Consider the following 24,075-nt stretch of genomic DNA (forward strand, 5'->3'; position numbering starts at 1 on the left):
TGCGCAAGAAAGAAAGCTTCCTGAGTTTAAATTCAACTTTTGGATGCCCCAGACATTGATGTCGTTTTTACAACCTCTCTGTTTAAAAATGATCTGATTCTAGAACCTAATTTTGTTTTGTATGTAAACATGACTATTTGTTGCATAGTTTCACATACATTACATTTTCCAGAAATGTGACGACTCTGCGAACTAAGGGAGGCTTGCCTTTCGTTTTGTTTGGAGCTTTAGCGTGAGCTGTTCACCGTTTTAGAAAAGCACATGACTGATGGCAGCACTGCCCTGGCACCAAAGGAGCTGATAAGACGCACGGAAACACCGTGTCAGGGGCTGTGCAGCCACGCTAATGCTACATTTAGATGCAAGAATTTGACAGCTTCATTACTGTGATTGTCCCTGAGCACTTATGTAAGGAAAGAGGTATTCTTTTTACTATATTTACCTTCCTTTGATTTATTCCTTATCTTATAATTACAGTATTAAATTGATTTTCTTTCAAGATTATGTGGGCAGATACATCTTACTATTTGTGATTTTCATTTCTAGATCAAAAATAGACATTATAAAATATTCATTATATAAAACAAGAGGTGAGTTGCTCTGTTTTGGGCCCCCTCCTAGAGGAGGAGATAGTTGGGTAGAGGAAAGGATGAGCAAGATCAGGAATGGTGGAGCCAGGGGGAACGACAGGGGGAGGCCGCAAATCGTAAGTCATACATGGTGACGGCCAGAGGGTTCATCTTTTTGCTCTCTGAGTCAGCGAGGTCTGTTCCTTCAAGGTGGCATGCATGCAGTCACCTTCCTACATGGAGCCTGGCATATACCAGTGTCCTCTGAGCTCCCTTGGAGCCAAACACTGTCTTGTCACCATGTACAACGGTTGCAGAGGGGCAGACGCAGAAGCGTGCGTGCAAAAGTGCCAGTCAACCACCCAAAAATCTCCAAATTCATGATGGGTCGGAATTTTTATATGTGAAGATCTAAATCATGTATAAGATACTGTAGATGCTAATTGCAAAGGTATTTTACTTATGTTTATAATACATAAATATACTTTTAATTTTATTTTTATATGCCTTTTAAATATATATAATAGCTGTGTGCACTTCCATGCTTTTCCTTGGTTTCATGGACTATTGCTGATATATTGCCATCCACAGAACTCCCAAGAAAACAGAAATCTGTCTGCCTATGCTTTCCTAGTACTCCGATTACAAACAAGGCTCTCGTGATAGAGAGTGAACCAACAGGAAACATTCTATAAGAAATATTTATCCAGCAAACGGCATGTGGAAGCTGTTTCCCTGTGTTCCCTAAGTCCCAGGTTTCGGACGCTCTGTGCCTCCCTCTCGGTGTCTGATGAGCTGGGGTGTCTTCCTCGTCCATCTTCCCCACTGCCTGTGTGGAGGGTCCCGGGCTGGGGCTCTTGCTGGGAGGCCTTCTCAGGACGCAGCTCCCCGCCAAGGGCTGCATCTCTGCTGCCCGGTCCTGCAGCTCCGCGCTCAGCTGTCCGGACTATTTTGAAATCCACCTAATGGCCTTAGGGGAGAGAAAACAATGCCCTTTGTGTGTCCCACTATGATGACTGTCATCTTCTCTCATCTTTCCTCCCTTTTCTGGCCAGAGTTTCTTCAGCAACCCACAGCCCCCTTATTTCCTGTGTTCCACTGCACTTACTTAACAACCGATTTGCCAATTATAGTCTGGCCTAATTATAGCTGTGTTCCATGTGGTTGTAACCAGAGTGTCCATCTACTTCGGTATTCTGATTTTTTCATTTAACTTTATATAGAAAATTACGTTGCCTTACTCCTACATTGTCTCCAATAAAAATTTTTATATTGACTTCATAGTTAGATGACATCAAGGAGAAATATTATGGTTTACTTCCAAAATAATGCTGAATTAAAGATTTTGTGAACAAAGTTTTTCTCTTCATCTGGATTATTTCCACTGGCTAGACTGCCTGAGTTGGCATTTAAGGATAGAAGAAATGACCGCGTTATGGCTTGCTCAGATCTTTCAATATGTCACCGTGTTGCACTACAGGTCATACGTTGATTTTACACGCTCCAGTTTTCTTTTTATTTTTTTCCCCTACAGGCTGTTCTCCCCACCAGCTCCCAGGCCCACAGCATCTATGCCTGAGCTCCTCAGCATTTGGAGAGGAGGTGGCCACTGGTTGTACTGACCCCAGACCACTGTCATAGGGTAAACATTCCAGGTATCATGGAGATTGAGGAGTGGGGAAAACATTCCCACGGTTGAGAATTTTAATATAACAGTTATAATAATTATGGTATTTGTGCTACCATTTATTGAATTCCTCTATGTTAGGCACCTCATTTCCTCCTCACAACCACTCTGCCAGGCAGATATTGTTATCACCATTTAACAAGGAAAAGGATGAGATTCAGAGAGGCACAGTAACCACGCTTTCAGCTGCGAGGTACAGAACACTCAGCCACAAGTGGCTGAGACGGTAAGATTTTCTTATTATCTCACACGACCACAAGCAAGGAGGGAGGTGGTTCCAGGTCGGTTTGGCAGCTCAAGAGTGTCATCGAGGAACCCATCTCTTTCCATGTTTCTGCTTTGGCATCATCAACTTTTGGGCGCTGTTTCCTTTCCTTGGTGCAACAACACCAACCATCTTATCCTCGAACAACTGAATTCAAAAGCGGGAGGGAGAAAGATGGCAGTCGCCTTGTGTGTTCGTGCGCATGCGTGTGCATTTATTTTATCGGGAAACAAATATTTCCCTAAAGCCTCCCAGCCAATTGCCTCTTATATCTCATTAGCCTGGAAAGTGAAATTACTTGTCTTGGCCAGGCTGGGTCCACTTCTGATCATATTGCCCCCCACCTCGCAATCCCCCAATAAAATCACGCAACTCTTAGCGAGAAAAAAGTGGGAATGGTGTTGAGTGGGCAACTGCCATGCTTCCTCAACATTCCATGGTAGAAGGTTCTCTTCTCACAATACAAAGGTGTCTTCCAAATCCTTTGTCTTTTAACATGGGTTAACAGTGTGTGTGTTGTGTGTTTGTGTGAGTGTGCACATGCACGTACGTATCTCAGGGGCTCATAATTCGTTGTTTGTTTAGCATGGTCATCAAGTCTAAAAGTAAGAACTCAGAGGTAATGCTGCAGTAATTCTTGCCTGCTATCTTGCAAATGAGAGACAGGGCAGGACAGCGTGGCTGGATCAGTGACGCACCGTCATAAACGAGGAAGAAGGTGGGTTGAAAAACTAAGAGGTCTGTATTCCAGCCCCAGGTCTGCCACTTTCTATCTGTGTTACCTTGGGTAAGTTATTTAATCTTTCTGAACCTCACTTTTCCAATCTGTAAAGCAAGAAGAAGTTTGGACTAATCTCTAAAATTTCATCCAGCTCTAATATTCTATAGATACAATGCAATTTTTACTGAGCAGCTGTGAGCAACATTGTACAGTTTCTCACATTATTTCTTTAAAAACTGGTCAAAATGCATCTGCATGCCATATGAAAGGGGGAGGTCATTATTCTTGCATATGGAGACCAGGACATCATATAATAGAATTAGATATAGAATATAATATTGTAGACTCTTTTAAAATGTCTTTAATTTGCATTACAAATTGTGTTTTGAATTCTTATCACTTTAAGCGGCTTATGAGTGTTTTACATTTACAGCAGAGCTCATCTTCCAGACCCGTCTGCTATTTCTAGTTTCCATTTTGTTGGAGACGCCATCTCTTTATAACCAAATGAGGAACGTGGCAAAGCTGGGGGAAATTTTCCTGCCTGTCTTTTTTTGCTCTCTCTCCCCCTTTGACCAGAAATAGTATCTTGGCAGTGGATCTCTTTGTCTCTAAAAAAAAAAAACAACAGGAAAAGGAAATGGCAGTTGATCTGCTTTCTGAAACAGTGTCAGAAAGATCTGAAGGATGGGATGTTAGCTTTGCACTGAAGCACCTTCAGTTTCTGCTTTTACCGTATTTGCAGGAAGCTTCCTGACACTAACAGGGAAAAGAAACAGTGGCCAGAGACTGTCTCCTGAAAAATGTGCAGGAAGGGTAATTCGGAGGCCAAGACAAATGTGTGGGATGAGCTCCAGCCGGGCCTCAAAACAGAAGCTGATGACAGTGAGCTTTTGCTATTTTTCTTCCAAGGTTGTTTCAATATGCAAAGTAGGTCCTCGGCAGCAGCTGCTATTCAATCAGCCACATTTCCTGAACTGGATAGGGTATTTTTAGTTGGCAGGAAAAAAAAAAAATTGATTTGGAAGGAGGTAGGAAGGTCACTTCATAGTTAGAAACAGATCAGCACTTGACACTTTTCTACGTTTCCCAGATGAGTTACTGTCACTCTGGGCAGCAACAAGCAAACTGTGTGTACTTTAACTCTCTTCTTTTTATTAAAGGAAATGGCAGAAATAATGAGGAATATATTTTTCTGTACAAGAGGCAAACAATATAAAAATCTACAGGGCAAAATTCCTAAGTTCACACTCCAAGTTACTACTCCCCTTTCAGAGATAATCAGGATCAGTCGTCTGATGTATATTTTTACAGTTATCTTTCTATATACTTACCTATTTTGGAGCACTCAGATATATTTTATTATTTTATTGTTGTTTTTGGTGATTTGGGTATTTTTAAATGTAAATTGTGAGGTCTGTAACTTACTTATTTCATTTCACAATATGGTTGTGTGATCTTTTGATATTAGTACTTGTAGGTCCGCTTAGTTATTTTTGTATTATTTTAAAGAATTTAGTAAATATTGAGAAAGCTTTAAGAAAACACAAAAAGTCTAACACTAAAATATTTATGGATGAAATTATACGATTCTGAGATATGCTTATAAATCATCTGGCAATGGAGAAGCAGCAGCTTGGGATATAAATATAACAGGATTGGCTGTGCACTCAGCACGGTTGAAGGTGGGTAGACAGGGTGTGCTATGTTAGTCTCTCCATTTTGCATACATTTGAAATTTTCCATAGTAAAATGTAAAAACATATATGAGGCATAAACTATTGCAGTTTACCAAATCTCTGATTCTGCCATAGCTCACAGGCTTCTGGGGCTCCTAGGAGGCCTTGTCACATTCCACATTTTTTCTGCAAGAGCTCAAAAGTTGCCTTCTCTGGAAGCTTCCGTGACTTCAGCAGATGTAAGTTGCCTCTGCTTTACCCTTACTACACTTTTTATGTATACCCCCAAACACACACAACACACTCACACTCACACATTAAAGGAATTATCTTACTAAATTGAGATTTAGAGAAATAGCTGTCAGTGGTTAAGCCCCTAATCTGTAACATACATGATATCTACATTAGTTTATTTACTGTTCCAACAGCTCTGAGAGGTAAGATCTTTTTGTCCTCATTTATAGGTATGGAAACTGAGGCTTAAACAGATTTTGATTTGTCCCAGCCTAGTTCTTTCTTTTTTATTCTCAATCAATGTTATATCATTTTGTCAATCACTATTTTCATCTAAGTGTATGTGAAAAGTTATCAGTAGAAAACTGAGAAGCAAGCACAAATCTAACTAAGAAGGAACATTGCCACTATTAGATGAAGGGTCCCTGAAAAAGATGCGCTGAAGAGAGTGTCTGAGTCATAGTCTGAATTTAGCTTGCTTGGGAGTTTTACAAGACCGCTTCTGGGCAAGGCCATGACAGAGTCTTAGGAAGCATAGGGCTTACAGCTGGCAAGCCTGTAGTGTGGGCCCAGTGCTGGTTAACCAGTAGGAACATGGTCAGTAGGAAGAGACTGCTCTGTATTTTCTACTTCAAAGCTTACCTTCAGATCTCAGGAATGGGCAAATCACAATACCTCTTAGGGGGCAGGGAGTATCCTCAGCTGATCCTGGCTGTAGGGTGTAGAGAGGAGGGAGAAACTTCATTAGCACAGGATCAGTGCTGGCCAAGGACAGATAAGAATCTGAGCCAGGCTTGCCTGGGAACTTTTTCCTCCAGGTAAAGACATTATGATGACTGTAGATAGCTTGGTGATAACAGTCCTCACTGTGTCTGTCTCTGAAATCGTACTACTTCCATTTGAACTCATTGCTCTCCACGTCATATGCACATCCTCTTTGAGATTCCCTTGACCTCTCTGTCTCCTGCGTTGGATTCTCTGTTTCTGTATCCCAGGTTTTCCCCTTTCTTGGTTCACTCTGTCATTTTGGTGGAGCACATCTTCAGTAGCCTCTTGGATGCATGGGAGGTGAGTTTTCAGACCTTGAATCCCTGAAAATGTCTCTATTTTACTCTAACAACTGATTGATAGTTCAGCTGAGTGTGAAATTCTAGGATGGTAATAATTTTCTCTCAGACCTTTAAAGGCATTGATTCATTGTGCTCTGGCCTCCAGTGTTGCTGTTGAGAATCTAAAGCCAGACTGACTCTTGATCCATTTATTGTGACTTTTTTCTTTCTCTCTGGAAGTGTATAAAATCTTCTCCTTTTTCCAGGAATTGTGAAATTTCATAATTGTGTGTCTTGGTATGAGTCTATTTTCATCCACTATGTTAAAAACTTAGTGGGTCTTTTACTCTGTCACTTAATGCTAGAAGTAAGTTACTTTCAATTCTGGGAAATCTTCCTGAATTCTCCCCCATTTTTTATGCGCTCTCTTTCTGGAATGCCTATTATTTGTTTCCTGAACTACGACTTATTCTCTAATTTTAAAAAATTTTCTTTCCTTTCTTTGCCTTTGCCTTTTCATTCTACTTTCTGCAATATCCCTTCAATATTATCTTTCAACTCTTCTGTTAAGTTTTTCATTTCAACCATTATATATTTTTTTTTATTTCCAAGGGATCTTTTTTGCTCTCTGAATTTTTAAAAATAGCATGCATATTTTATAGCATTTTTCTCAAGTTCCATGGAACCAGGTAGAATGACAATAGAGACCCTGAATCAGAGGACATATGTGGTAACAGCCAGAGGGTTCATGTTCTTATTTTTTGAGATGATGAAGTCTATTTCCTTCAAGGTAATTTGCAGTCTTCTTCCTAGCATGGAGCCTGCCAGCCTGCTTCTACCTGGATCCTATTTGCCACCTTGGAACAGAAGCTGTCTTGTCAATGTGTGCAATGATTACATTGGGGGAAGATGGAGAAGCACAGAACATTTATCAACATATACCATATGTTGGGCTATAAAACAAGTCTTTTTTTTTGAGGAAGATTAGCCCTGAGCTAACATCTGCCACCAATCCTCCTCTTTTTGCTGAGGAAGACTGGCCCTGAGCTAACACCTGTGCCCATCTTCCTCTATGCTATGTCGGATGCCTACCACAGCATGACTTGACAAACAGTGCATAGGTCTGCACCTGGGATCCGAACCAGCTAACCCCAGGCCACCAAAGTGGGAAGTGTGCACTTAACCACTGTGCCACCGGGCCAGCCCCCAAACAAGTCTTAATAAATTTAAAAGAATTGAAATCACACAGAGTATACCTTCTATGTGACCCAAGTGGAATTTAGGTAGCAATAAATGATGGAAAGTTATCCAGAAAAACCCTAAATTTTTGGAAATTAAACAACATACTTCTGAATAACCCATAAATCAAGTAAGAAATCTCAAAGGAAATTAGAAAATATTTTGAGCTGAATGATAACGAAAATACAACATATCAGAATTTGTGGGTTACAGCAAAAGCACTGGGAAAGTTATACACTTAAACACTTATGTTAGAAAAGAAGAAATTTATAAAATCAATTATCTAAGTGTCAATCTTAAAAACAGAGAAAAAAGAAAAGCAAACTAATTGCAAAATAAGTAGAAGAAATAAAATAATCAAAATAAGATTGGAAATCAATTAAATAGAAAAATAGAAAATCAACAGTCAAATCTTATTCTTTGAAAAGATTAATAGAATTGATAAACTACTGATAAGGCTGATTAAGAAGAAAAAAAAGAGAAAAACCAGGAAGAATAAAAACAGGGACGTCACTATAGATTTTAGAGACATTAAAAAAACTGACAAGGAGGATATTATGGACAAGCTTATCCCAAGAAAATCAACAACTTAGATGAATATATACTATTTATTGAATAAGCTAACTTTTTTTCTGAATGGCTTGAGATATCACCTTTATTATACACTAATTCATATATTTACATGGAGGTGTGGGTTCGGATGTTTCCACCTTCTATTTCACATTCCATTATTCCGTTTGCTCCAAGAGCAAGTATTCTAGGGAACAAGTGGGAAGCTGCATCACCTTTTCTGACCCAGCCTCAGAAGTCACACAGGGCCGCTTCTGCTGCGTTTCGTTGGTTAAAAGCAAATTATAAGCCCACCTGGATTCAGCGGGAGTATATGTAGACTCCATTTCTCAGGGGGAGGAGTGCCAAAGAATTTGTAGCTATTTAAAAAAAAATCTGTGCTGTCTTCAGTGGTAATGCTTCAATGTTTTTATTAAGTATAATATTTTCTGTAGATTTTGGACAAATATCCTTTATAGCTTTGAGGATCTCTCAGGTTAGAATTATGAGCAAATAGAAAGAAATAGCAGTTGTCATTTGTTTTTCTCACAGATAAATTAATATATTAATTCATGAGGCAAAGTTTTCTGGGTTTTTTGGTGAGGAAGATTGGCCCTAAGATAACATCTGTTGCCAATCTTCCTCTTTTTGCTTGAGGAAGATTGTCACTGAGCTAACATCTATGCCAATCTTCCTCTATTTTGTATGTGGGACGCCGCCACAGCATGGCTTGATCAGCAATGTGTAGGTCTACACCTAGGATTCAGACCCGTGAGCCCCCGGCTGCAGAAGCAGAGCATTCGAACTTAACCACTACGCCACCAGGCCAGCCCCCATGGAGCAAAGTTTTAAAAATAAACTTATATTGCCAGATTTGTGAAATCTGGCTACACAGATGAAATCTACTACACAATACCAAATACTATTTAGATTCTAAACTTTGGATATTAAATCTTTGTCTAGAATATTTTACCACATAAGTGGGATGTTATTCTTTATGAATTGTAATTTGGCTGATACTATTTAGCAATATCCACCATATATTGCAAAGAGGCTCATAGAGAAGAGAATGATTTGTTTTGTAAAATGTGAGAAATTTCGTATAGAACAACACATTTATTTTTCACACAAAGGAGACATTTTTCCTCCAATCGTGAATCTAGACAATGATCAGCTAAATACATTTAATTGCACTAATACTGCAAATCTTTCTATAGAATCCTTCTGAATTAGATTATATTAGACCACATTGTGAGCTCTTTAAGCAAAACTAAGTGGTCTCCATTCCTAAACCCACATTTATCACTTCAAAGATGAGGAAAGGCTGATCTGGAGCATAAAGACCAAAGAGGAGAATGGACAAGAACCAGAATATAAGGCCCAATCTCTAGAACTGAGCTGATTTAAGCCATCTGCAGAAGACCTTCCTAGAACAGGGATTGGTGCGGCTTCTCTGGGCCAATCTTCCCGGCCGCACAAGTAGTAACAAGAAGGGAACTCAACGGCTGCTCTAGAGGGAAGGCAGAGCTCTCCGCCAAAAAAGGGTATTTACACAATACAGCATTATTCATGTACTTTTGGCCCCTAGAAAACATAGCCCAAGTGGTGTTCTTAACCTTGGTACATACCCATGCTTGGGAAAGATGTGGAGGGATGGGGAGGTGAGGAGGTGGGGAGAAATCTGGAGTGTAAAGAAGCTTGGGTTTCCATTGGCACCCCTTTTTTCCTAGAGGAATATTGAGACCCAGTAACTGGGTTAAACTGATGTTCCCATCTCAGCTAACTCATGATGTAGGAATAATAAATTTACATATCAGTATGTGGGCTTATCTTCATGAACTCACCATCCAATAAAGGGGGGAAAACGATACTGTGAGGTTTTTTTTTTTTTTTCACCATCAAGCATTAAAAACTTATCTTCTCTTTAACTGCTTTCCCCAGTGACATCAAGTGAGTTATATGTGAAATGGATATTTCTGAGTTTGCAGTGGTAGAAAAAGAAGTAGTAATTGGACCAAAGGAGAGACATTTAAAAACGGTATCAAAATATGAGTACTGACGTCCCGTCCCCAATGCTTTGTAACAACGCTTCGAAGCGGCAGCAATACCAGGTTTCCATTTAGCCACTTGCCAAATTTACTGCCTTTTAAACAACTTTAGATGTCATTCTTATTTTGACAAACGCAGGGAGAGGGCTGGGAAATGTCTGCCTGGCATGTTATAATATATTCAGCTCATATACTGTTTAAACTCTAGGAAATGTGATCCCTGCATATATTCTGACTCTCCCTCTTCTTTGGGGGGTTTTACACATATTTGAACAGTTCTTGATATACCTATTGTCTGATTGGGAATTCTGCCTTCTAATCTGGCTCATTGATTAACTTTTGAGTGGTTTGAGATAAATCCTGCTAATTGCTTAGTTTGTTTTCTTGTTTGTGAAGCGCTAGAATAAACCTCTTGTGAACGTGCCTGGGCCACATTTTAGAAGTTGGTCACTCCTGTAACAGATTTGGAAATATTGCAGTAATTTCAGAACTGGATAAAGAAATGTATCTTGAAATAAAAAAGCACTTAAGCCTGTAGAATGCACCCTAGCTCAGTATGAATTGCTTATCAGGCAGTATATCAAATCTAGGTTGGTTAGTCAGTAAGCTGGAAGCAAACAAAATAAATGGGAATAAAGTGTTTAACAGATGCTGGGTTTGAGCCCACGCCACATGGTGGCAGGCTTACTCTATGCTGGGCTTCCTCTTCAGGACGAAACGCGCGCGCGCCCGCACACACACACACACACACAGATGGGAAATACAAAGTTCATTAGGAAACAAATCTTAATGCTTGATTTTAACTATATTAAACCACATCTTTTAGGAAGCTGACTTTCAGAAAGGAGGCCATAAGTTATTAGTTTGTCAAGATTATATTTTCTTATCAAAATGTTGTTTACATTGTATGGTACTTGAGAAGCAATGATTTGACCTTGTGAAGGACATTCTACTTCTAGATCTCAATTTCTTCATCGCTAAAATGATGAGTTTGGATTACTCACGGTTCTAAAATCGTCATCCCTTTGTTATAACTAAAATAAGGCCTAAATATTCTTCTTCAGTAACACGAATGTCAGTCATACTGTGGTTAACTTGATAGGGAATATGGTTTCCGGGGTTAGATTGCCTCGGTTTGAGTTCGAGCACTGCCGTTTATTCACTGTGAGCTATTAGGTGAGGAAGTTCGCCTGTCAAAATTTCGCTTCCTCATCTGTAAAGTGATATAAATTATGTACATATCTTATGGAATTGTTAGGATTAAATGGAAAAAATAATGTATGTGTGGCAGAGACTGGCAAACTGTTCACGAAACCCTTTCTTTTTCTCCCTGGGCAAATAGGTTACACCACATTTCCCATCTCCACCTGCAGTTAGTTGAGGCCATGTGACTGAATTCCGGCCAATGGAATGTGAGCAGAAGAGATGCGTGCTGCTTCCAGGCTCAGCTCACAAAAATCTGCCATTGTGGTCCCCCTTGTTCATTCCCCTTCTGCGAGTTCCCCCTGGAAGCCACATGTTAAGGATGGTGAAACCACAAAGTGGAAGGAAACTTGGTCCCCGAATCACAGCTTGAAGGAGAGATTTATGCCTGTTAGAAACACTCGCTTTGGACTTTACATGAGTGAGAAGTATACTTCTATTTTGTTAAGCCATGAGATTCTTGGGTTTATCTATTAAGGCAGCTGGCATTAACTAAAATATCATGTAAAGCATTCTGCATAATACCTGACAAAATACCTGCTGAATAAATGTTAGTGTTATTGGTATCATGACTCTTAATAATACAAACCTAGAGCCTAAAACTCCACAGCAATAGTGTGGAGCTCCCTTCTGCAGTATACATGACTTGGCCTTTCTTTTTAGGCTACAGAAGGTCTAGGAAATAAAGTTGTATGTGGAAGTAGTAAAAACCAGAGTTATTCATATGTGTAACTTGCAGAAAGTCAGTATTTTGTATTTATATTTTCTACATTTTTTTCCAAAAGATTAACAGAATATAAAAGAAGGGAAGTCAAACAAAAAATTCAAGTTGCTGCCATCTTTAAAATAATATTTAAAATTATTTCTTCCTTGTGATGACTTCAGTCTGTCTTATGAGTCACTCGATTTCTCTCACTATTTCACTCAATGCTTACCTTTCTTTCTTGAAATTGTCTTCTTTCTTGGCTCCAACACTTTTGATACTTTAGAGCTTTTGCTCATGCCTATTCCCAGTTTTCTCTAAGAAATTCTTCCTCTTTTAAAGCCCAGATCAAATTTCACATATTCAGTCAGAGGATCCCACTTGCACTGAACTGTGACATTTATACCATCCAAGGTTCTTGCCATTTGCTGTCTTCTATCGTAGGGTTTATCCTGGGTGGGTTTGTATAGCTTGTTTCTCCCTAATCAGATTGTAAGCTGCCTGAAGACAGCACTTTTTTTTTGTTTTTTTGGTGAGGAAGATTGTCCCTGAGCCAACATCTGTGCCAGTATTCCTCTACTGTATATGTAGGACGCCACCACAGCATGGCTCGAGGAACAACGTGTAGGTCTGCACCCAGGATCTGAACCTGTGAACCCGGGCTAACAAAGCGGATCGTGTGAACTTAACCACTATGCCACCATGCTGGCCCCAACAGGCACTTTTTAAATTTTGTCTTGTCCACAGAAAACAGTAGAGTCTTTGCAAACAGTTAATGATAATTGACTCATTGGTTTGAAAGCTCCAAGTATATAAGATTTTCTCTAACATTTTAATATCTATCTTTCATGGAGTTTTATAAAAATGAAGAGCAACAGCTCTCATAAAGTTTTCTTTATGGATGAGTAATTTATAGTTGGGGGATAATAGTGGCAGAGGTGGTATTTTATGGTCAGTGGTTTTGGTTAGAGGAAATTTACAAAGAATAAATTAGTGCCTGATTTTCCATATTGAAAAAAAGGGCAATTTTATATGTATTACCAGTTAAACTTATTTTGCTTTTTTTATTCCGTCCTTCATCCTAACTATTCATTTTTTCTTTCTTTTTTGCATATTTGCTTAAGATGTTTTCCTTAAAAATATTAAAAGTTATAGGTGGAAATTTTTAACATTGTATATTCAACATCATGAGGACCTTAGGATGTTTTAACTCAGTCTTGCCTTTCACCTTCAACTTGATTGCTATGTAATAGTCTAGTTCCATGCTGTGTTTATCCTCTTAAAACTAGTAATTTTTTTATGGTCAATGTTTACTTAGACTTACTATAACCATGGACCCTCCAAGACCAGTTGCAACTGATCCCATCTTATCAACAGAGTAATTAAGAAATTGTCTTTCAGAAAATTTGCAAAGTCATGTAGCCAGAGCATGTGCAGAAGAAATCTTGACCTGAAATGACCACAGAACCAAAGATTCTCCTCTCCATGGAACCAAAGGATCAGGGACATGACTGGAACCTAAAAGTCAAACTTTTATCAGAAGTGAGGGGTCATTCAGGAAGATCTGATGTTAAAATTCCTTCCCTCCTTTACCATAAATGTTTAGAACCTCACCACAAATGCTTGAAGGCCACCAATCAAAGCCTGTTCTCCCTAACTTCTTAAATTTCTCCCCAAATCCTGATCAGAGAGACAGATCTGAGGGCACAAGTCCCAGTCTCCCTGCAGATGTCTCACAGAATAAAGCTGATTTCTCTACCAAAAGCTGATGCCATAATTAATTGGCTTATTTATGGACATCAGGTAGGAGAACCCCATTTTTGTGCAGTAACATTATCAATGTGCCTGCTAATTTCTTTGCTCATTATTGATTCTTGCCTTCTAATCCTTCCTCCTGAGTTTAATCTTCTTCTTTCTGCAAGGGTATGTGAGAGAAATTCTCTTTGTCTTGGTTTGAAAATGTCTTTATTTTATCCACACCTTTGAATGCTAGTTTAACTGGATATACAGATATTTTTCCCCATCATTTTGAAGATATTCCATCATCCTCTGGCATCTACTCTTTGGTTTTTTTTATTTTTGTTAATACTTTTTTTTTTTGGTGAGGAGATTGGCCCTGAGCTAACATCTGTTGCCAATCTTCCTTTTTTTTTTTGTTCCTCCCCAAAGCCCCAGCACATAGTTGTATATCCTAGTTGTAACTCATTCTAGTTCTTCCGTGTGGGATGCCAGCACAGCATGGCTTGATGAGTGGTGTGTAAGTCCACACCCAGGATCCGAACCGGTGAACGCTGGGCTGCCAAAGCAGAGTGTGCTAACTTAACCACTCGGCCATGGGGCTGACCCCTACTCTTTGTGATAAAAAGACAGCTTTGTCTATATATTGTTTCTTTGTAGGTAATGTGACTTTCAGGTCCATCCCTAACGTTTATAGAACCCAGGGCAAAATTAGAAATGGAGGCCCACATACCATATGTCTAAATATTTACAAGTTGAAAATCAAGCTGTTGATTAACAATCAAAATGTTAAATAAAATATGTTTTATCTTCCTATCTTGACAAATATAGCTTAAAAATAGCTTTTTAATGACCCAGATAGCCAAGCCTCAAATTTATGATTCTTGGAATCCTTGGAATCCACATTGGAATTTGGCAGGATAGGGAGAGATTACCATCCCAGTCCCTCCCCATAGCTCATCCCTTGTTTTCCAATCCTGGCTTCATCTCCCACTGCAAGGGGCTTCCTTGCATGCCTGTGGACACTCCACTTCCAAGCCCTCTGACAGTCACTCCCTGGACACCTATGACCCTAAAGATGTGCAGTCTGTCCTTGGGAGGATGGACATGGGGAAGAGGCCCATGCAGGTCCTGGAGGTGGGCTGGGAATTCCAGGGTCTTGGGCACATGACACATGGTTTGGAGGGAGGGGCAAACTTTGGGTGGGCATGTTTCTTGATATTGCAATAATCTCCTTAATGGTTTCCTCCCATCCAGTCTGTTCTCCACACTATCAGAGAGAATGTTTTTAAATGCAAATCACAACATTTTACTCTCTTGCTTAAAAACCCTTTAAAGGCTTCCCATTGCATTTGAAATAAAATCCCTTAAAAGGACTACAAAGCTCTGGGTGGTACTTCAACATGCTAAGCTCTTTGGGAAGCCCCTTTATCCAAGCTGTTTCCTCTTTCTGAAACACACTTTTCTACTTGCTCTTCACATGACTGTCTTCTACCTATTGTCTAGTTCACCTCCTATTATAATGTCACCTCCTCTCCAAATGCACCTTCCCTGTTATTTGCTATCACTGCATCTGGTTCATTTCCTTTGGAGTACAAATCACAAATTTATTTGACTTGTTTGTTTTCTTCTCCTCCAAACTGTAATCTACTCTAGAGGGACTGTCACAGATAAAATTTCCTGAGACGTGGACTCTGAGATGGAAATTAGCACATAGGAAGTTTATTAGAGAGTCCTGCAATCAACAACTGTGGAACAAAAGAAAATAGGATTGGGTGTCAATTAGTCAGTGGACACTGGCTGCCCAGAGGGGACCTGACTGAGCAAAGCAGCTCTCTTCAGCTGAAGCAATTTCTAAGAGGGCTGACAGGTGTGGTCTGGAAAGGGCAGCATAGCTTCCGGGATGGTCCAGACCTTGTGCCATTCAGATCCACTTTCTTCATATGAGTTCTGAGAGTAGCTCCTTCAGTACATTGGTGGACCTCTTTCCTGGGGGAAACTTATAAAAGGAAGATTAGTAAGATGAACTACAACCTCTCTGCTCCTACAGCTGGTCTTGAGACTGCAACTTATATTCATCCTCTCCCTTGTCTCTTGTCCATTCCAGATTTTCCTCACTGTTGATTAGCACCTCTGAAGGTTTAAGTGTTTTACCAAGTGGAGTGACTCAGACACTCAAAACTGATGAGTTCCAGTTACTGTTTACCATGCTCCTCTCAGGCTGCACCTGCTGTGCTTATCCATTTGCCATCAAAATTGCACAAGACAGTACTGAAAGTTGTAAAACAGCAGTTCCACCGCCTCTTGATAGGAGTCAATTACCCCCGCCAGGATCTGACAAATAAAAATGGCAAGCAATAGGATATATTAGAGAATATGAGGAAGCCATTTGGTATAAACCTAATTCGGCCTGACCTTCTCTTTCCAAAAGGGCCTGACTGAGGCCGTTGAGCATGCATTGTATATCTGCTTTAGAGATTCCCTATGGCAAGAGCAAAAGACCCTTGAGGTAAAGGTGCAACTTCCCTCCCCCTCCCAACGTTGGCGTCTCCTTAAGGATTAAGCATCTTTCCTTAGGCTAGAAACTGATTGCTGCGCTCACCTGTGACCACCCAGCTCCAGACAATAGACTTGCCTCCTGCTACGCCCACCAAGATAGCAGACCCACTACCTGCTGTGTCCATCAAGTGCTGTGCTGACAGGGCAATCTTGTAACTATTGTGCAAGGGACATTTCAATCGTATGTAAAGCACCCTCTTTGGGGGTATATAACCACTTTGTGCACCCCACTTCTTTGGTGCCCTTTCTTCCTTTGGGAAGAAAGGCCCCGGGCCATGGTCCTCGGATTTTAGTTCAGAATAAACTCACCCAAATTTTCATTTACAGATTGGTTATGGATTATTTTCGTCGACAGATCTTTCTCTTGCCTGCTGGTCCTTAGCATGAGGAACCTGTAGAGGAGGAAGACATTTCCTCTATCCAAAGTGGGTTCGTCCAGCCAGAGAACAAATTAAATTCACATGAGACAGAATGGCAAGAGAAAATTAAACAAAGCTTTATGAGGACCATGGCCTGGGGCCCTTCTTCCCAAAGGAAGAAAGGGCACTGAAGAAGTGGGGTGCACAGAGTAGTTATATACCCCCAAACAGGATATTTCACATATGATTGAAATGTCCCTCCCACAATAGTCACAAGATTGCCCTGTCAGCACAGCGCTTGATGGATACAGCAGATAGTGGTCTGCTATCTCGGAGGGCATAGCAGGAGGCAAGTCTATTGTCTGGAGCTGGGTGGTCACAGGTGAGCACAGCAATCAGTTCCTAGCCTAAGGAAAGATGCTTAATCCTTAAAGAAATGCCAACGTTGGGAGGGGGAGGGAAATCAGTTACAGGAGGTTACCAGACAAGCACAATAAAATGTAGATTTAAGTCCTTGCCTTTGGCACTAAGAGTTTCTAGAGAGAAAGTTATCTCCTTTCTCCTTCCTGGTACAGAGAGGGAGGCACAGATGTTTTACAGATAGATTTACCTTACAAATGTAAATGTCTCCTAACAAAGGGCAAGCAAGTTCCACTCCTTGGAGCCTCCTTCCCTGTCCCAGTTTATCAAAAGCAGTCAGCCTCAAATAATCCTCATGCCAAAGAGACATACCTGGGGGTGGCCGATTCCAGTCCCCACAGACCCAAAGTGCCTGGGTGGTGGTGTAGCTTAAAGTCCAATGAAGATTCTTGCTGTGTTCCCTGGTAGAAATGTTCCCCTTTAGGAAACCAAGACCTTTAAACCTGTGGTTACAGTTTGAGGATGAAAAGCACAAATTCACAAGTGAGTCACTGGGATGGATAGTAAATAGGGACGCTCCTGCTTCCACACCTTAGAGCCCACTCCCAGGCATTCTCCCACTGGGGATATACAGCACCATATAATGGTGATTGATGGAGCATTACTGCATCCTGGAGGGTAGCCCTTTATCCTCACAAGGTATCATCTCCAAGCGGACACTTCTGTCAAGCTTTTAATAGGCTGTTCATTGCTTATTAGGCCAATAGCTTCTGGGTGATATGCCATGTGATAGGTCTAATGGATTCCATGTCATGTGCCCACTGCTATATCTCCTTTGCATAATGTTGATGAGGATTTTTAGGCTGGTTACTTTTAAAAGTGCAGATGAGAAGCAGGCTCCGAGGAGCAGAGTTTGCTTGCCCTTTGTTGGGAGACGTTTATATTTGTAAGGGAAACCTCCATCTGTAAAGATGCCTCCCTCTCTGTGCCAGGAAGAAGGGAGATGACCTTATCTCTAGAAACTCTTAATGGGGAAGGCAAGGACTTAAGTTGGTTACTGTCTGGCAACCTCATGTAACTGATTTAGGGTGGTGGCTTCTGGCCTTTACTTAATCTGATTTGATTCTTGTCTAAAAGTTGTGGGACCACCCAATGGCCAGATCCCACCTGCACTGATACCATTTTAACTCTTTTACACGTTCTTTCCTGTGTCTTGTAAAGAGATGGCTCACATACCTATGCCTTAAATTTAGCCTTACTCTCCACCATGTTTGCAGCAGCAGCGGGGGCAGCAGCAGCAGCTCCTCCTGCCCGTGGGCCCTGTCCCCACGCAGCAGCCTGACTGCCCATGGGTCCTGTCCCCATGCTATTCCACACTATTCTCTACATAAAAGAGCACTACTGCCAGATCTTGAGAGTCCAAGAAATATTTCTTTCGACTCCTCGGCTCACGGACCCCACATCAATGTAAGTGCCTTGGTTGGATGCAGTGAGGTATGGGATGGCATGTGGGTGGACAAAATACAATATAAGCCCTTGGATAGTCATGTTGGCTGAGACTCTGCAGGCAGGAAAGGAAATAGACACACATTTTTGTGTTTCTATTCATGTTAAAATAAATGACTGGCCCATCTAGGGCGGAAGGAGACCTGTATGGTTACCTTTCCACCAAGTTGCTGTTTGGTATCTTCAAGGCATAGTGTGGTGTTGGGTCTTAGCAATGGTTTCTGTTGCTGGCAAGTTGATCATTTAGCCATGGCAGTACAGTCATGTGTTGCTTAATGATGGAGATACATTCTGAGGAATGTGTCGTTAGACAATTTTGTCATTGTGTGGACATTATAGAGCGCACGTACACAAACCTGGATGGTATAGCCTCCTACACACCTGGGCTATATGGTATAGCCTTTTGCTCCTAGGCTGCAAACCTGTACAGCATGTTACTGTACTAAATACTGTAAGCAACTGTAACACAATAATTAAGTTTTTGTGTATCTAAACACAGAAAAGGTACAGTAAAAATATGGCATAAAAGATAAAAACCTGTATAGGGCCCTTACCTTGACTGGAGCTTGCAGGACTGGAAGTTGCTCCAGGTGAGTCCATGAGTGAACGTGAAGGCTAGGACATTACTGTACGCTAGTGTAGACTTTATAAACACTGTACACTTAGGCTATACTACATTTATAAAAAATATTTTTCTTTCTTCAATAATAAATTAAACTTAGCTTGTCACTTTTTTCCTTTATAAACTTTTAAAGTTTTTTAAACTTTTTGACTCTTTTGTAATAACACTTAGCTTAAAACACAAACATATTGAATAGCTGTACAAAAATGTTTTCTTTATTTACATCCTTATTCTATAAGCTTTTTTCCATTTTTAACACTTTTTATGTTTTTACTTTTTAAACTTTTTTGTTAAAAATGAAGACATAAACACACACATTAGCCTAGGTCTACACAGGGGTCAGGATGATCAATATCACTGGCTTCCACCTCCACATCTTCTCCCACTGGAAGGTCTTCAGGGACAGTAACACTCATGGAGCTGTCATCACCTGTGCTAACAATGCCTTCTTCTCCTGAAGAACCTGCCTGAGGCTCTTCTTGAGAAGGTGTCATTCTTTTCAGAAATGTGTCCATGGTGGTTTGCTTGGTTTGTTTCTTTTATTCATTATAGATTTGCTTGTAAGCAGGTAATGCACCGTGAACGTTCCTCTCTACGAATGAAAACCTTTCAGTGTTGGGGTCTATGTTTTCACACATTTTAAGGAGCTTGTTGAGGTCTGCAAAAGCTCCTGCTAAACCCTGTCACTGTGGGTTCTTCTCTTTCTTCTCCTGTAGTTTCCTTTTCTCTTGCCTCTTCTTCAGCTACGCACTCCTGTTCCAGTTCCAACACTTCCTCATTAGTCAGTTCCTCAGGAGCCACCTCTAGGAGCTCCTCGGTGTCATCCTCATCCACACTCAGGGTAAAGTTGTCTGCCGTCTCAACCACAGCCTTGTTGATTTTTACAACCTCCTCATCCTTGGCAAATCTTTTGAAGTCATGAATGAACCTCTTAAGTAACTTCTTTCAGATGCCATTCATACACTCCTTGGTGACATAACCCCACGCACAAGCAAGGTTCTTGATGCGGTCATAGATGTTGTAATCCTTCCAGAATTGCCTCAGTGTCTTCTCAGTTCTCCCTCAGTTGCAGCAATAGTCTGGACAAAGGTCCTCTTCAGGTAGCAGGCCTTAAAAGCTGTTATAACTCTTTGATCCATTGGTTGGATCAAAGAAGTAGTGTTTGGAGGAAGAAACACCATTTTGATATTGGGATGAGGAACACCAACAAAAGGAGGTTGCCTGGGAGCTTTATCAAAATAAGCGAAATCTTGAAAGGTGTGTTATTCTCCATTTCTCTGGCATAGCAATTCAGGAGGCAGCTTGGAAGAGGAACAGGGTCATCCGTGACTTCTTATTTCTCCTGTAGTCAATGGCAGTGAGTGCTTATTGTTATTTGTAAAGGCCTTGAGGTTCTCACTGTGCCAGATCACAAAGGGTTTCAGTTTGTAGCCTGCAACATTGCCCCCAAGAAGACTGTTATCCTGTCCTTGTTTGTTTATTTAATGCATTTGCATGGTGAGCAAAGGGAATTCATCTGGCTCTTGGTGTGAGGGAAAAAAGGAATGAGAATAAAAATTCTTTTCCAATTCTCCATTATCACTTCTCTCAATCCTTTCCCCCTCTGTTTTATGCCACGTTTATTTATCCCAACTGTCAGAGCAGAAATTCTCCCCAAAGTAGTTTGACCAATAATGATCGAGATTGTAAAACTTATTGTGACTGATTATGTTTACCTGTTTGGTTAAGTTAACTGAAAATCAAGGTGATTTCTCCCTCTAGATAGATTCTATATTTTATTACATTTGCAAATCCTAAAACAGTTATGTCAGCCTCAATTACCAAAAATAACCATATGGCTTTTGAGACTGTCAGAACAGATTTCCCAACTGTGTATTGCAGAAACAGGTAAACAATCTTACATAGTGACCTAGCTCTTCCCTATTTAGCCATTACACGAGTTGGTGGTTCTCTGGCTTATTTTGCTCAATCTTGACCAACCCCAAGAGGAAGGAAGGAGCAGGGAAGAAAAGCTGGAGATAATCCAGCTGCTCCCAGCTGTTTCCATTCTCTCAGAAGAAATAACATTTATGTCTTGGAGGAAATAAATGAAATTCCTTTTAATTGTGCTCGCCCAATATCAAGGACTTTCCAGTGGCCTATGAAAAATAAGTGTCTGCCTAAGGGACCTCCAGACGTTCTTGGCAAAGAAAATTGTGTAAGAGGTGGATTCAGTCAGGAGTTAGAGAAAATTGTGTAAGAGGTACAAACAATCAGGCATTAGATGGTCCAACTGAAGGAAGTTGGGCTGGATTGGCTGACCCACATCTGCCCAAACGGACACTCACAGATGACGGGCACAGTGGAGGAAAAGGGAACAAAAGACGATGTTCTGATTTTCCACTTACTGAGAGATTGATTTTTGAAAAGAAATTCTGAAGCTCCCAAGAGTGATCAGAATCGTTCTCCTATGTCCTTCTCCACCTTACATTAACTGTACTTTATGAGATTCTTGACAGATCCTTTTTACCAGCATAGTCGAGTATTAGCACTAAGAGGAGTAGTCCGCCCCACTACTCCCCCCACTGGAGGTAGAGCCTGGTTTCTTCCTTAAAGCACTACTTGTAAATTGAGTTCTTTTGCCCTGTAGAAAAAGTTTAGAGTGCTCTAAAATAATCTTGTTTGGAACAAGTAATTTTGCTATTTTTAGGTAACATTTATAGAGAACTTTCGGAGCCGAAAAAAAAAAGTGAAAAATCACCTAGTACTAGTTCGGGCCAATTTTAGGTGAAGAGCCGATGATTTGTCTGATGGAAAGTTACTCAAATCCAATAAATAATACTAGTACTATTAGATATGCCATTCTTTGAAGTACATGGATGTTAACCTAATTAGGTTTCCTTTGTCCCAGAGGTAAATGAGGTCACCAAGTCCAGCCATACCGGGTTACTTGCTTTTCCTAAATAAATAACACTGTTTCACGCCTCTCTACCTCTGAACATACTGCTCGATCTTCTGGAAGGTATTTCCCTCCCTCCTTCATCTAACTACTGCTTGTCCTCCAAATTCACCTTCCCAGGAATTTTTTCCCTGATCCCCTATCTAATTCGTGGTCCCTCATTTGTGTTCGCTTAGCATTCTGTATCAGGAAACTTTTCACCCTGAACTGGAAGAAAGAACCAGAATATACACTCCTTGAGATCAGCAACCATGTCTTATCCAACTTTTTATCCTCCAAGATGCTCCAAGTATGGCATCTGGCACCTGATAAGCAGTGAGTGCTCAGGAAATATTTAATGACTCAAACACACATGTTTACATTAGTTCTTTTGATCAGGTTGTGGCCTAAAAGAACTGACTTCAGTTCCCTTGACCAAAGTAGGCCCCTTTCAGTAAAATCACCGATCTGCTACAACCTTGGTCAAGCCACTTCACTCAGTGGATACCGAGGGTCTACCACATGGACCCCCATTCAGCAGCTACTGAGGGCACTGTGCTAAGCCCAAAAGTCCTGATTGAGAATTTATAATCTAGAGAGGAAGACCGCAATAGGCAATTTACCTCTTACAGGAAACGTACAGTACATTCCTGGGCAATATGAGACTTAGGTATCAGATTATGTACAGTGTCTTGGAAACCAAAGAAGTTATAGCTGACACTGTCCTAATGAACTTGAGTTGCTAAAGCTGTTCAATCAGGGAGAAGGAGCCACAGAAGAAAAATAAGTGTAGGTGGTATCTGACCTTGATTTTGAGAGATGAGTAGGAGACTGATGTGTACTTTGGGGGTTGTTAAAGAAAATCAGAGTTGGACAGTAAAGCAGTAAAAATTTTATTCGCAACTATTACGACAGGGGAATTGAGCCCAATTCTATACCGAGGTCTATTTTTCTCTATTGCAATAGCTCCTGAATAAAATCTGTTTTTACTGTTTTAGCTACTGTCCATCTTGGGTTTTCTTTATGGGAGAATAGCACAGTGATTCAGGGCATTTCAGACAGAGGCAAAAGAATGAACAAACGCAAAGAGGAGTAAAACAACTTAGGGAAAAAGTAAGTAATGTAAAGAAAGCTGAGTACTGGGGGAAAACAGGAATTCTCTGTAGCCAGAGTCTAGAGTAGCGTTGAAGCAGTGCCAGAAGATATGGAAAAGACAGCTTCTTCCAGTACATCAGCTGAGCTGTTTGGTGACACCTAGAAAAGGAAATGTTTTCCTGTTTACTCACCGGAACTCAAATGGGAAAAGTAAGTTTGAACAAGATTGTTTGGAAAATTATGCCACTAAGTTTGGACTTGTCCTGTGGAGCCAACTGGGCGTTTTCAGACAGTTGTACAGTATTTGATAAAGATGACTGTGATCTCAACAGATGATAGGCTGGATCGGCATGAGGCATCCCCTTTCCCGGCCTCAGTTACTCATTTATAAAAAGTGTTGAGTCATTTGCCTTCTTGGTCCCTTCTAACCTAGACAGCCCGCTTCCAAGGTGCCTCTGCCTACCTTCCACCACCTGGGCGCGGTTCCTCAGCCCCCTCCTTCCTTCTGGTCTTGGTGCAGCTGCCGCCTTCCCCATCCCCTGGCCTTACTTAGGCGCTTTTCGACCAGTAGGTGGGTAGAGGGGCTACGTCTCTGGAGTTAAACGAGTCTCTCCTCCGAGGCCCTCTGTCCCCGGCAAAGACCCCTGGGTAGTGCCTAGAATGCGCAGGGCGCGCGACGGATCAGGTAGAGGAGTTTCCAGGCGCTTTTCAGCCCTGGATCCCTTGGGGGTGGGGAGGGCTGGTCCGCTGGCCCAGGAGGACGGCAGGAGCGCGTCCCTGGTTCCCTGAGAGACAAACCCTGCGAGCGCCACCAGCCACCAAGCTCCTCCGCGACTCTCTGCAGAACCTGGGGGCTGGACTCGGACGGCCAATCGGCTTCTAGCGAAGTCCCGGCCAGCAGCCGAGGCGCGAGCGGCAGGTCCCTGGGCGGGGCCGGGTGCACGGCCTCCCCGAGCGCCGGCCCGCGCGCAGCG

At 41.2% G+C, this 24,075-nt stretch overlaps 2 long non-coding RNA genes across 5 annotated transcripts; one reads left to right on the forward strand and one right to left on the reverse strand.

The window, feature by feature from the left end:
* Nucleotides 1–290: 290 nt before the first annotated feature.
* LOC102150635 (uncharacterized) lies at nucleotides 291–11,807 on the forward strand. Of its 2 annotated transcripts, none has more exons than XR_011427754.1 (7): nucleotides 291–420; nucleotides 2,104–2,224; nucleotides 2,338–2,482; nucleotides 3,988–4,127; nucleotides 5,057–5,160; nucleotides 6,151–6,223; nucleotides 11,383–11,807. It is a non-coding gene; the product is annotated as an uncharacterized lncRNA (long non-coding RNA). The 2 variants fall into 2 exon arrangements; XR_001378642.3 differs by lacking the exon at nucleotides 11,383–11,807 and adding an exon at nucleotides 7,018–7,448 and having other exon boundaries at nucleotides 303–420.
* A 3,569-nt stretch (nucleotides 11,808–15,376) lies between these two features.
* Nucleotides 15,377–24,071, reverse strand: LOC106781885 (uncharacterized). Of its 3 annotated transcripts, none has more exons than XR_011427757.1 (4): nucleotides 23,565–24,071; nucleotides 19,022–20,611; nucleotides 17,334–17,464; nucleotides 15,377–16,017 (listed from the first exon to the last, which is right to left on the reverse strand). It is a non-coding gene; the product is annotated as an uncharacterized lncRNA (long non-coding RNA). The 3 variants fall into 3 exon arrangements; XR_002801017.2 differs by lacking the exon at nucleotides 19,022–20,611 and adding an exon at nucleotides 16,552–16,634 and having other exon boundaries at nucleotides 23,565–24,028; XR_011427756.1 differs by lacking the exon at nucleotides 19,022–20,611 and having other exon boundaries at nucleotides 23,565–24,044.
* Between the last annotated feature and the right edge of the window lie 4 nt (nucleotides 24,072–24,075).

Source organism: Equus caballus, chromosome 17 (assembly GCF_041296265.1).
Source record: "Equus caballus isolate H_3958 breed thoroughbred chromosome 17, TB-T2T, whole genome shotgun sequence".
NCBI lineage: Eukaryota > Metazoa > Chordata > Mammalia > Perissodactyla > Equidae > Equus > Equus caballus.